This window comes from Echinops telfairi, unplaced genomic scaffold (genome assembly GCF_000313985.2).
Source record: "Echinops telfairi isolate 266 unplaced genomic scaffold, ASM31398v2 ScPeMD7_44;HRSCAF=162, whole genome shotgun sequence".
In the NCBI taxonomy this organism is placed as follows: Eukaryota; Metazoa; Chordata; class Mammalia; order Afrosoricida; family Tenrecidae; genus Echinops; species Echinops telfairi.
The window spans coordinates 5,113,826-5,125,695 of NW_022103942.1; the positions used below are offsets into that span (position 1 = coordinate 5,113,826).

At 35.4% G+C, this 11,870-nt stretch overlaps 1 pseudogene; it reads right to left on the reverse strand.

The window, feature by feature from the left end:
* Positions 1–6,636: 6,636 nt before the first annotated feature.
* Positions 6,637–7,335, reverse strand: LOC101646395 (annotated as a pseudogene).
* Between the last annotated feature and the right edge of the window lie 4,535 nt (positions 7,336–11,870).

Here is an 11,870-nt window from a genome sequence, read left to right on the forward strand (position 1 = left end):
CTTTTTTCAGCTGAAAATGAAGCCATGGCAATTTGATTTCCAATCTGACTGGTGATGAAGGTCCATATTCTTATTTGTTCTACCAGTTTTTGTCCATCCCATAAGACTGGTCTTTTACAATTTTCAGCTTTGCTCCACATTTTTCTCTCACTCCATCAAGGATCTTTTTTAATGAAGTGATGTTTCATTGTTGCTTTGATTTGCATGTCTCGAATAGCCAAGGATCATGAGCCTTGTACATCATGTTTTTTGACTCCGTGAATGTCTTCTTTGGTACAATGCCTGCCCATTTGCTAATTGAATTATTTGTCGTTTTCATGTTGAGGTATTGAAAATTTGTAACACTTTTAGAGATCAGTCCTATGGTGCTATCATTGCAAAAATGTTTGCCCAGTCTATGGGTTCTTTCTTACTCTTTTGGTGAAATCGCTATTCATGTAAGTGTCTAAGTTTTAGGATGTCTCAATAATCTAGTTTGTCTTCCAGTGTCTTTGTGTGTTCAGTTATGTTGATAGTGAATGTATGCTAAGACCCTGAATGTATTAAGGCCTTAAAATTTGTCCTTATTTATTTGTTGATTGACTTCATAGTTCTAGGTTTTATATTTAGGTCTTTGATTCATCTTGAGTTTATTTTGGTATATGGTGTGATATATGGGTCCTGTTTCACATTTCTGAAAATGGCTATCCTTTTTTTCCCCCAGCACCATTTTTTAAAGAGAGGATTTCTTTCCTACTTAATATGTTTCAACCTTTGGTCAAATATCTGCTGTCCATATGTGGATGAATTTACTTCAGTGTTCTCAATTATATTCCATTTTTTCATTTTATCTGTAACAGTCTACTTTCACAATTATGGCTATGTAGTAGTAGATTTTGAGTCCAGGAAGTGCGCAGTCTTCTACTTGCGCTTTAGTCATTCTTTGAGTATCCATGATCTCTTTTGCTTCCATATAAATGTCATGATTTGCTTTTCCATCCCTTTAAAATATCAGTTCTCAACCTGTGGGTTACAACCCCTTTGGGGACTGAACGACACTTTCACAGGGGTTGCTCAATTCATAACAGTGGCAAAATTACAGTTATGAAGTAGCAAGAAAATAATTTTATGTTTGGATGGTCACCACAACATAGGGAACTGTATTAAAGGGTCATGGCATTAGGAAGGTTGAGAACCACTGCTTTAAAGAATCATGTTGAAATTGGAATCAGAATTGGGTAGTATTAACCTTTTTACAATGTTAAATCTTACTATACATTAGCATGATATATTCTTCCATTTATGTAGAAGCCTCTTGCAGTTTCCTGTAGCTGTGTTTTCCATGTATATATAATTTTTCTTGTTAGGTTTATTTCTATGCATTTCATTTTGGTTATTATATTATCATTGGTGGTTAATATAAAGTATATTGCTTTCCTGATTTCCTTTTCAGCGTTCTTTTTGTTAATGTCAAGTAATCTGGTTTTTATATATTGATATTATACCCTGCTACTTTCCTGGATCTTTCCATTAGTTCAGCTAATTTTCATAGTGACTCTTCAAACTTTTCTATACATGGGATCATATAATTTGCAAATAGATTTTCACTTCTTTACCAACTTGGATGTCTCTAATTTCTCTATAGTTCTGAGTAAGACTTCAAGCACAAAGCACAATATTGAAAGGAATGGTGACAAGGAGCATCCATTTTCAAAGAGAATGCTTTCTAGTTCTCTTCACTGAGAGCAAGATTGACTTCTGGCTTTGTCTATATACCTTTAGTTATACTGTGGAATTTTCCCTCTATTCCCATTTTCTTTCTTGTTTTTATCACGTATGGATGTCATATTCATATTTTATCAAATGTTTGTTTTTAGCGATGATTTTTTCTCTTTTAAAAATGTTATTGATATTTTTTCTAATGTTGAATTATCCTTGCATATCTATCTTGTTAAATACATTGTGTTTTTGATATGTTGTTGAATTCAATTGGTGAAACTTTTTTTTTCTCCCCCAGAATCAACTTTATTATTTTACCAAGCCCCTAATTAAATACTGTGTTTCTACAAATGAAACATAAGCCAAAGCAAAGTTTTGTCTAAAAACACAACACTGGCTGCTCATCCCACACCCCGGCCCAGACTAAGGTTCTTAGTCACCCTTCAAGCCTGGAACTACACACACACACACACACACACACTCCCCTGCCCCACTCAACACACACACAGCCATACCCACCTTGGCTCAACTTTCAGCCAAACAAGACAGGTGGTAAACTGAGCAATAGCACCCAGGAAAGAAGCCGTCTTTAGAATAATCTACACAGGAGACCAAAGGGCAGCATTTCCCAGGGATCTCGGGCCGAGAAGGCAAGAAGAGATAGGAAAGGGGGACAAGTGAGAGTGAGATTCAGTGGAAGGAAGAGGGAAGCGTGCTGTGAGGTTGTGGGGATTGCCATCAACTTCATGAAACCAAATGTGTCCCAATTGTTGCATGGAAAAGCACCTTGCTCTGGAAATGATCCCCCAAATCACAGACGTTTCAAAAAGAAAGATAACCACAGCACTGAACCACAGAAACAAGTGGACTTAGAACTGTGTTCTGAATTTGCAGAACATATAAGAACCAGAACGATCCAGTGGTTCCAGAGCTTTCAGCCAAAGAACTGCTGGGGTAGTTAAGGAAGCCATCTGCAAGGCAAGAGAATGTCCTACTCACACCATGGGTGACACACCCTCATGTGGAACACCCACTTGCTCCCTCACCCACACACTGAAGAAAGATGGTCTTGGAGAGCTGAAATTCTGAGCATAGCTTTGCAGAAATGGAAGGATGCCAGTCGATTGGTGAAACTTTTGTTGACAACATGTCCATCTATATTTATGAAAAATATTGGGGATGTTTTTCCTTTTTAGTGATGGTTGTCACTGATGCAAACCCTGATTGTTTGCAAAGCAGGGCCATGGTTACTTAATAGAATGAACTTGGGAGTATTCCATTCTTTTCTAAACTCTGGAATAGTTTGAATAGAATTGAACAGATTTGGTATCATATCTTTGAGTTTTTGATAAAATTCACCAGCAAAGTCACCTGGGCCTGGATTTTTATTAGGAGCGAAAGGATTTTTTAATGACCTGATCTTTTGTTTGTTTGTTTGTTATGGGTATGTTCGAATTTTGTATTTCAGTCTGTGATAATTTAGGTAGATCGCGTGTTTCTAGAAATTTATCCACTGATTTTTAGCTTTTCAAATCGGCTGGAGTACAGTTCTTAATAGATTTTTTATTACCCTTTTTTATTTCTGTTGGTCCTCATGCGACTTCATCAATTTTATTTATTCTATTTGCATCTCCTAAGTTTCCTTTTTTATATTAGCCAGTGGCTTGATGATTTTATTAATTTTTTAAAAAATCAGCTTTTAGGCTAGTTTACTTTTTTCTATTTTTTCTGTTTTACTTATTTTGCTAGAGTCCATTACTTTATAATTTTCCAGGATGTCTTAGAAATATAAGTTGGAGCAGTAGACTTTAAACAGGCTCAGAAACGATTGCTTTTATACAGGTTTTAATTTAATACTTTAAAATATACTTGAAATATTTTGTTGTTTCTAGATGTCATAAAGTCAGTTCAAACTCATGGCAACGTTATTTACAACAGAACAATGTACTGTACAACCCTGCACCATGTTCACAGTCATTCTTATGTTTGAGGCCATCATTATAACCATGATGCCAATCAATCTACTTGAGTACCTTCCTCTTATTTGATGAATCTCTACCAAGCAAGTTTCCAATAATTGAGAAATATGAGGGGAGGAAAAAGGAACATCTAATGAAGGCCTAACTCTTTGCCATGTTCTATACTAGTTCCTTTATATGAGTTAATCAAATCTCAAAAGCAAGTCCTGACAGCTAGGTATTATTAATCTCTATTTTCCCAATAAGGAAAATGAGATTCATCACATTGCTGAAGTCAAAACATTAGTTTGCTCAGGGAAAGCCCCATTCATCCTAACTCCAATGCCATTATTCAATCTTCCGCCTCATACTATTTTAAGAAAACGCTTCGAAGTAAAATATGCATAGCTGTTGAAGTGCATATTCTTTTTTCTAACATTTTACTCTGAATTAAATGGTGATTTATATGTCAGATAACCATTTTTGTATTCAACCATTTAAACAACTTCTCTAACTACTCATTAGTTTGTCTTGACGTCCCCATTTTTTTCTCTTCACCTTCTCGTATAATTTTATCTCCCCCTTCACCCAAGTTAACACTTATCTACCCTCTAGTCTATGGATTTCCCTTCCATCTGTTTTCTTTTTTATTTTATAACAATGGTCTTATGCAGTGTTATCCTTTTGTAACAAACTAATTTCACTCAGCATTGTTGCTGTTGTTAGGTGCCATTGAGTCAGTTCCAACCCATAAAAGCCTTATACACAACAGAATGAAACACTGCCCGGTCCTGAGCCATCTGCACAATTATTCCCATGCTTGAACTGATTGTTGCAGCCAAGGTATCAATCCATCTCTTTAAGGTTCTTCTTTTTTGCTACCCCTCTACTTTACCAAACATGGTGTGCTTCTCCAGAAACAGGTCTCTTCTGACAGCACATCTAAAGTATGTAACAAAGTTTTGTCATCCTCTAAAAACCACTCTGACTATATTTCTTCCAAGACAAATATATTTGTCTGTTTAGCAGTCCAAGGTACTGTTAGTGTTCTGCTCCAGCACCGCAATCCACATGCATTGATTATTCTTCAATCTTATTTATTCAATGTCCAACTTTCACACGCATATTAGGTGAAAGACACAAAGTCACACACAAGTAACACAACCCAGCAAACAACCTTGCCAACCCCGCCCCCAAGCACGTGTAGACAATAGGAAAAACAACCAACCAACAAACAAAAATTATATGTATATATACACACAGAGAATTTCAAAGTCAGAGATATTTGCTGTTTTATGTGAAGACACCAGTCTGGAGGTTGCCTTCTGTGATTGCCAAGGAGTGTGAACCAGTGATGGAAGTAGCTTTTTTTTTTTTAAATCATTTTATTATTAAACCAAAATTGCTGTGAACAGAGGAAGAAAACAAATGCCAGAAAATCGCAGCCTGTTATTCTGACACGGAGGCAATGTCCCAAAGCAAACCCTGGAGTAAGCATCTTCACTTCAGCTGAGTGTAGAGCAGAGCCAAGTGTCAAATTGTAGTGCTTATAGCTACCATGAACAAATGTGTGGGTGTGTGTCTCCTCTTGGCACATGGCCTTTGGGGAGTTTATTTATTTCCATTTCCCTTTCCTTAACTTCCTTGAATGGTCCTATCAGGTCCAACTTCCCTCCGCATATGGTCACTTTCCGTGGCAGTGATGCTACCATCCTCTGTGGTATTATATTGAGTTTCAGGTATTTCTCTGTTCAGTGGACACTTGTGGGAAGGAAGGTACAGCCCACCTCTCTTTCTCCCAGTTCCATGGACCAAAAGTTTTTCTGTACTGTAGGAGGTGTTGTTTGATGGTTAATTTTCCCACCGCACATTCTACTGTTATTCCCGATCTCTTTGTATGTATTTTTTTAATTTTTCATAATATGTTTATATTGTGTATTAGGATCCTTATATTGTGTATTAGGTTTTTAATGCATGTTGAGTTAATTTTGAATATGGAAATCCAATTTTGTCAGCACAAAACAATCTACTCCCCATTTAATGTGCGTTTGTCCTTTGCCAAAAATTTGTTATTTTTGCTGGATATATTTATTTCTGGGTTCTCTATTCTGTTTCATTGATCTATGTATCTATTTTTGTAACAGTGTCAGGTTGTTCTATTACATCTTTGTAGTAACTTTTGAGGTCTAAAATCAAAGATCTCCTTATTTGCTCTTCTTTAGTTGTGATGTGCTTATCTTGGGTTTCTTTACTTGACATACAAAGTTTGTGATTGCTTTTTCTATTCCTTTAAAGCAGTGGTTCTCAACCTTCCTAATGCTGTGACCCTTTAATACAGTTCCTCATGTTGTGGTGACCTCCCAACCATAAAATTATTTTCGTTGCTACTTCATAACTGTAATTTTGCTACTGTTATGAATCGGGCGACACCTGTGAAAGGGTCGTTCAACCCCCAAAAGGGTCGCGACCCACAGGCTGAGAACCGCTGTTTAAAAAAAGAATGCTGCAGTGTGGATCAAAATAGTTTATACTTTTTGCCATGCTTTGTGTAATACTGACATTTTTACCATGTTAAGTCTTCATATTCAGAAACATAAAACATCATTCCATTTATGTATGTCTCTTTGGTTTCTTGTAAAGAGTTTTGTACTTTTCTTTGTATAAGTGTTTTGTTTCTCTGGTTAGGTTTATTCCTAACTCAATTTTAAAAAATAATTATTGTTAATGGTATTGTTTTCTATGGATTGCATTTTCCTGATTTTAAAAATTGCTGCCCTCGTGGACATCCTACGTCTCCTTGTGCCATTGTTCCGATGGCTCTTGGCAGTAACTCTGCATAGACCCCACTTTTCCCTCTTTCTGGACACTTTTGTGTCCACCCATTAGCCTGAATTTCACAAATTAGTTAGGTTTGTCCCTCAACTGGTTAGAGCAGCATTTGACTTTCCTGGCAAGTGATGGATTCCTCATTAACCAGTGTTCAAAGCCAAGACAACCACTCACTATTTCGACTTGCTCTTCACTTTAAGGTCTTGGCATCCAGTGTTCTCTGGGAATAAGTGAGATGCTTCACAGAATCAAGCACAAGGACTTCAGGAAAAGCCAGCCACAATTATTCATGAAAACAAAGTAAGATCAGAGGTAGAGTGGTTGACTCAACTCTCCATGCCAGAATTCACCACAGTTCTTTGACGGGAACTACAGTACATCTCCATAGGTCTGATTCACAGAAATCACAAGCTGAAAGCCAAAGCAGAAGGGTTACTGATGGAGAAAGGCAATCACCACTTACAGGCTGAGTGGGACCCTCATCCACACTGTTATTATTTTCAAGGATATTATGAAGTTGTCACCCAGAGTGTATCAATTGTCCACTTTGCCATACTCTTTCCAGAGTTGAAATAAGAATGTTTAGTCTTCAAGGGGGTCCTTATGGTAGAGGGTAAATCATACCGCAATCACCATGTGAATGAACCTGCATACTAAAAACCAGTGCAGGAAGGTCTCCATGTCTCTAGTAGGATGGCTGCAGCTCTACTGGATAATAGGCATGACTAAGAGACTCCACATATGGAAAATAGGCAAACTGCATACGCCAAATGGGACAGTCATTAGGAACAAAGTTGTTCAGCCTTAGATGCCAAGGTTAGTACAGGTGCAATGGGCTGATGGTGGTCATAGCTACATGCAGTTAAGTAGAGAAAAGGAAAAAAGAACAAAACTCCTAGCGGTGAGGTTCATGGATGTTTCTCCCACCGGCTCCTGGATACATCTCTCCTATTGATTTTTGTATGTTGATCTTATAACCTGACATGTTGCCAATGCTTTCAATTGTTTCCAACAATTTTCTTGTCAAGACTTTGAGTGTTTCCATGGATAAAATCATGCCATCTGCAAAGAAAGAGTTTTATTCATCTTTTCCAATTTGGATGTCTTTAATTTCTTTTAGTTGTCTCATACCTCTGGTTGAGATTCCAGCAAAAATAAAGTGGTGATAAAGGGAATTCTTATCTATTTTCAGTTCATAAGGGAGGTGCTTCTAGTTTTTCTCCATTGAGTCCTCGATTCTGTTGACAATTTTTCTGCTACTTCTATTTTTATCAGGAATGGATGTTGGGTTTTGTCAAATGCCTTTGCTGTGTATATTTATATGATAATAGAGCTCTCTTCCTCTCCTTTTATATAGTGGATTACATTGATTTATTTTCTAATGTTGAACATCCTTGCATCCCTGATCTGAATTTCATTAGAACATAATGTATTTTTTTGGATTTTATTAGCTTGGATTTTTGAGAAAAGTTACATCTAAGTTCATAAAGTATATTGGTATATATTTATTCTGGTAATGCATTTGCCTTTTTTTGTTATTCAGGTTATGCTTGCTTCTTGCCACTCTTTTCTATATTATGGAATGTTCTTTTGTGTGTAGAACTGGTGTCAACTTTTCTCTGAGTATTTGGTAATTCAGAGTTCAAACCACCTAGTCCTGGACTTTTTTTGAAAGGTAGTAGATATTTAAAATCTGATCAACTTCTTTTTATTTGTGTCTATTGAAGTTTTCTACATAAATCTATGTTAACTTAGTAGTTAATGTGTTTGTAGAATATTGTCAGTGTCTTCTAAGTTTTCCATTTGTTGAAATACAATCTTTCATAATATTGTGTCATTATCGTTCTAATTTCAGTTAATTTTTTGTGATGCCATCTTTATTTATTTGTGATCTTTGCTTCTTTTTAATATGTTCAGTGTGCCAGTGGTTTGTCAGTTTTGATAAACCTTTCAAAGAACCAACATCTTGTCTTGTTGACTTTTTTCTGATATTATTCTTTTTCTAATTATTTTATTTCCATTCTAATTTTTATTATTTCTTTTCTTCTGGGGCATAAGATTGATTTTGTTGCTCTCATTATAATCATTGAAGATATTGGTTTATGGTGTTGATTTGGGTTTCTTCTTTTTTGATGTGTGCTTATTGTTATAAATTGCCTTCTATTACATAACAGTGATTTCTGGTTTCAATTTCATCTTTTATAAAAGGGACTGAGAGTTTTATAAACTTTCCTCATTGTCTTTTCTTTTTCTTAAGCCAAAATGAAAAAAATTACTAATCAAATCCATTCATATGGTTTTATATGCATACATGAAATTATGCATTTAATAAAATTTTAATATTTGTTTCATTTTCATGTTTCCAAATTATATGTTTTAAGGTGAAACATTGGTTTTACAGGGTTTTTTTATCTTAACAGTCCACAAGTGTCAAGTCAATTTCAATACACAGCAATCCTATAAGACAGAGTAGGACTGCTTTATAGAGTTTCTGAGGCTGTAAATCACTATGGAAACAAACTGCCTGCCTCATCATGCTTATGTGGAATGGCTAGTGTCTTCAAACCATCAACCTTTGTAAACATGCCATACAAAGACCTGTATAAAGGGATAGCTAACTGTGGCCTGTGGAACAAATATGATCTGTAGGCCAAATCTGCCTGATTGTCATGATCTGTGAACTATCAATTTTATTTTTTACATTTTTAATGCTTGAAAAATATTTCTTTACGCATGACAATTAACATTCAATTTCCATAAAGAAAGTTTTATAGGAGCACAAAAATAAATTGCCCTCTGAGTACTATTTTTACTGTGTCCCAAATATTTTGTTAAGTTGCATTTTCATTCTCATTTGTTTTGAGGAATTTTAATTTAAAATGCTTTGTTTCTATAATAGTCCAATAGTTGAAAACAGAATGCTGTTCGATCTTTATGTATTAGATTTTCTTACCCTAGATAATCCTACTGTTGAATTCTAACTTTATAGTCTTATGATCCCAAAAATGGTTTGCTTTATATCCACACTTTTCAATATATTTTAGCTTGCTTTGTGTCCTAATATGTGACATGGTCTATTATGGACAATTTTGCATGTGGGCTGGTAAACCTATCACATTGAGTTGTGATTGAGCTGTTGTTGTTGTGTGGTTTCATTGAGTTAATTCTGACTCATAAGGACCCTATGTACATCCAAACAAATTCCTGCCCAGTCCTGCACGTTCCTCACAGAAGTTTGTATGTTTGAGCCCATTGTTGCAGCCTCTAGGTCAATCTATCACTTTGACAGACTTCTTCTTTTTCTCTGCACCTGTACTTTAAGAAGCACGTTCTCCTTCTCCAGGGACTGGTCTCTCCTAACAACATGTCCAATGTAAAAGAGATGAAGTTCCATCATTCTTACATTTAAGGAGTATTTCTTCCAAGACAGACTCATTGAGTTTTTTGGTAGTCTAGGTATTTTCAATATTCTTCATCAACACCACAATTCAACACATCAATTATTCTCTGATCTTTCTGATTCAATGCCCAGTTTTCACATGCATATGAGGCAATTGAAAATACCATGGTTTGAGTCAGGCACATCTTAGTCTTTAAAGTAATACTCTTACTTTTCAACACTTTCAAGAGGTCGTCTGCAATATTTTTATTTACTCAATGCAATGCATCATTTGATCTTTTGACTGATGCATCCATGAGTACTGACTGTACATTCAGGCTAGATGAAATCCTTGAGATCTGTCTCTTCACTGTTGATTATGATGTTACCTAGTCATCCAGTTGTGAGGATTTTGGTCTTCTTTGTACGAAGTTGTAATCTATACTGCAGACTGCAACCCTTGATATTCATATGCAAGTACTTCAAAGCAGAGCATTACAGTCAAAAGATCAAGGTGGAGTATTCTGTACATGTTTTAAATTTGACATTGGTTAATTGTATTATTTGCTTATTCTGTGCTTTCATTCCATTTCTTGACAGTTGTTCTGTCTTGAGTGCAAATGTGTTTTAGTCTTCTGCTATTAATATAGTGTTGTATATTTCTCCCTTCAACTCTAAAAGGGTTTGATGAATGTATTTTGATAGTCTTTCACTAGGTGCATAGTTATTTATTATGGTTATGTCTTCTTGTTCAATAGTCATTTAGATCATTTGTAATACCCATATGGTTGTTTATGGTGGATTTTGCCATGAAGTCTATTTTATCAGATATTAATATTCTCACTCTTGATTATTCTCTGTTTTTTCATCCTTTAATTTTTAGTCAATTTAATATTTTCCTTTATGTATAGGTGTGGTTCTTGCAAGCAGTCTCAATTAGAGAATTTTTTCAGCTTCTCAAATGGTTATTTTCTCCTGTACTCTGATGCTGGCGAAGATTTCTTTAAGCAATTCATGGGGTGTTTTCTATGTGTCTTCATTTGTTTCTTCCATTTTGGGAACGCCAAATGAGGCATAAATTATTACTCTGTATAATGGCTCAATAACTTAAATTCTTCATAATTTTTTGCTCTTTTAATGGATTATTCTTCTATCATAGGGAAATTGAGAGTTTTGTCTAACACTAAATTACCTTATTATTGCTTCAATTCTACTGCTTTATTCTTCTAACGTGTTGTATAATTATATCACCTTAATATTAATTATGTAGATTTCTATTTTTGGTTTCTTTGTTTTGGTGTGAGGTTTCATTTTTCCTCAGCTCTCTTGATCTTTATTTCCATCGGTGGAAAGTACCTGAACATCATTTTTTTTTATGAATTCCTTTTCTCCTGGTTCCAATGCCTTTTATTCCACAAGAATTTCCTTTGGCTCTGTGCATTGATATTAATTAGTGTCATTCTATCATGCTTATTCGTGTGAACAGAAATTGACTTTTGCTCTGAGATACCACATTGTTTATTATTTTTGGTCCTGTTTGTTGTTTAGGTGGTAATGTAGTGAAAAATGTCCTTTAACACTAATTCAAACTATTGAAAGTCCAGGGATGGCTGGGTAATGTCGGGACAATTGACGTTGTCAAGTGGAGTGGGAAATAATAAGCAAATATAATGAAAATAAATCATAAATGAATAACAAAACCAAGAACAAAAAAACACCTGCTAATAAAAATACCAAGCTAATAACACCCCCGACACACATGTACAAATACCCAAGCTATTTTCTCTTTCTCAATAACCAGTGTATACTTGGCAAGGGCCTGCCCTATGTTCCTACAGTGGGAATGGAACCTTGTGTGTACCAAAGTGAGTGTTGGTGACCTCTCTACTCAAAAGAGGGTTTTGAGGATTTAGGGATATCTCCTCCGTCCTATTGTCCAAACAAATATAATATGGAAAGAAAACAGACAAATACAAAAATGTAAAAACAGGAGAGACTACTCTCTT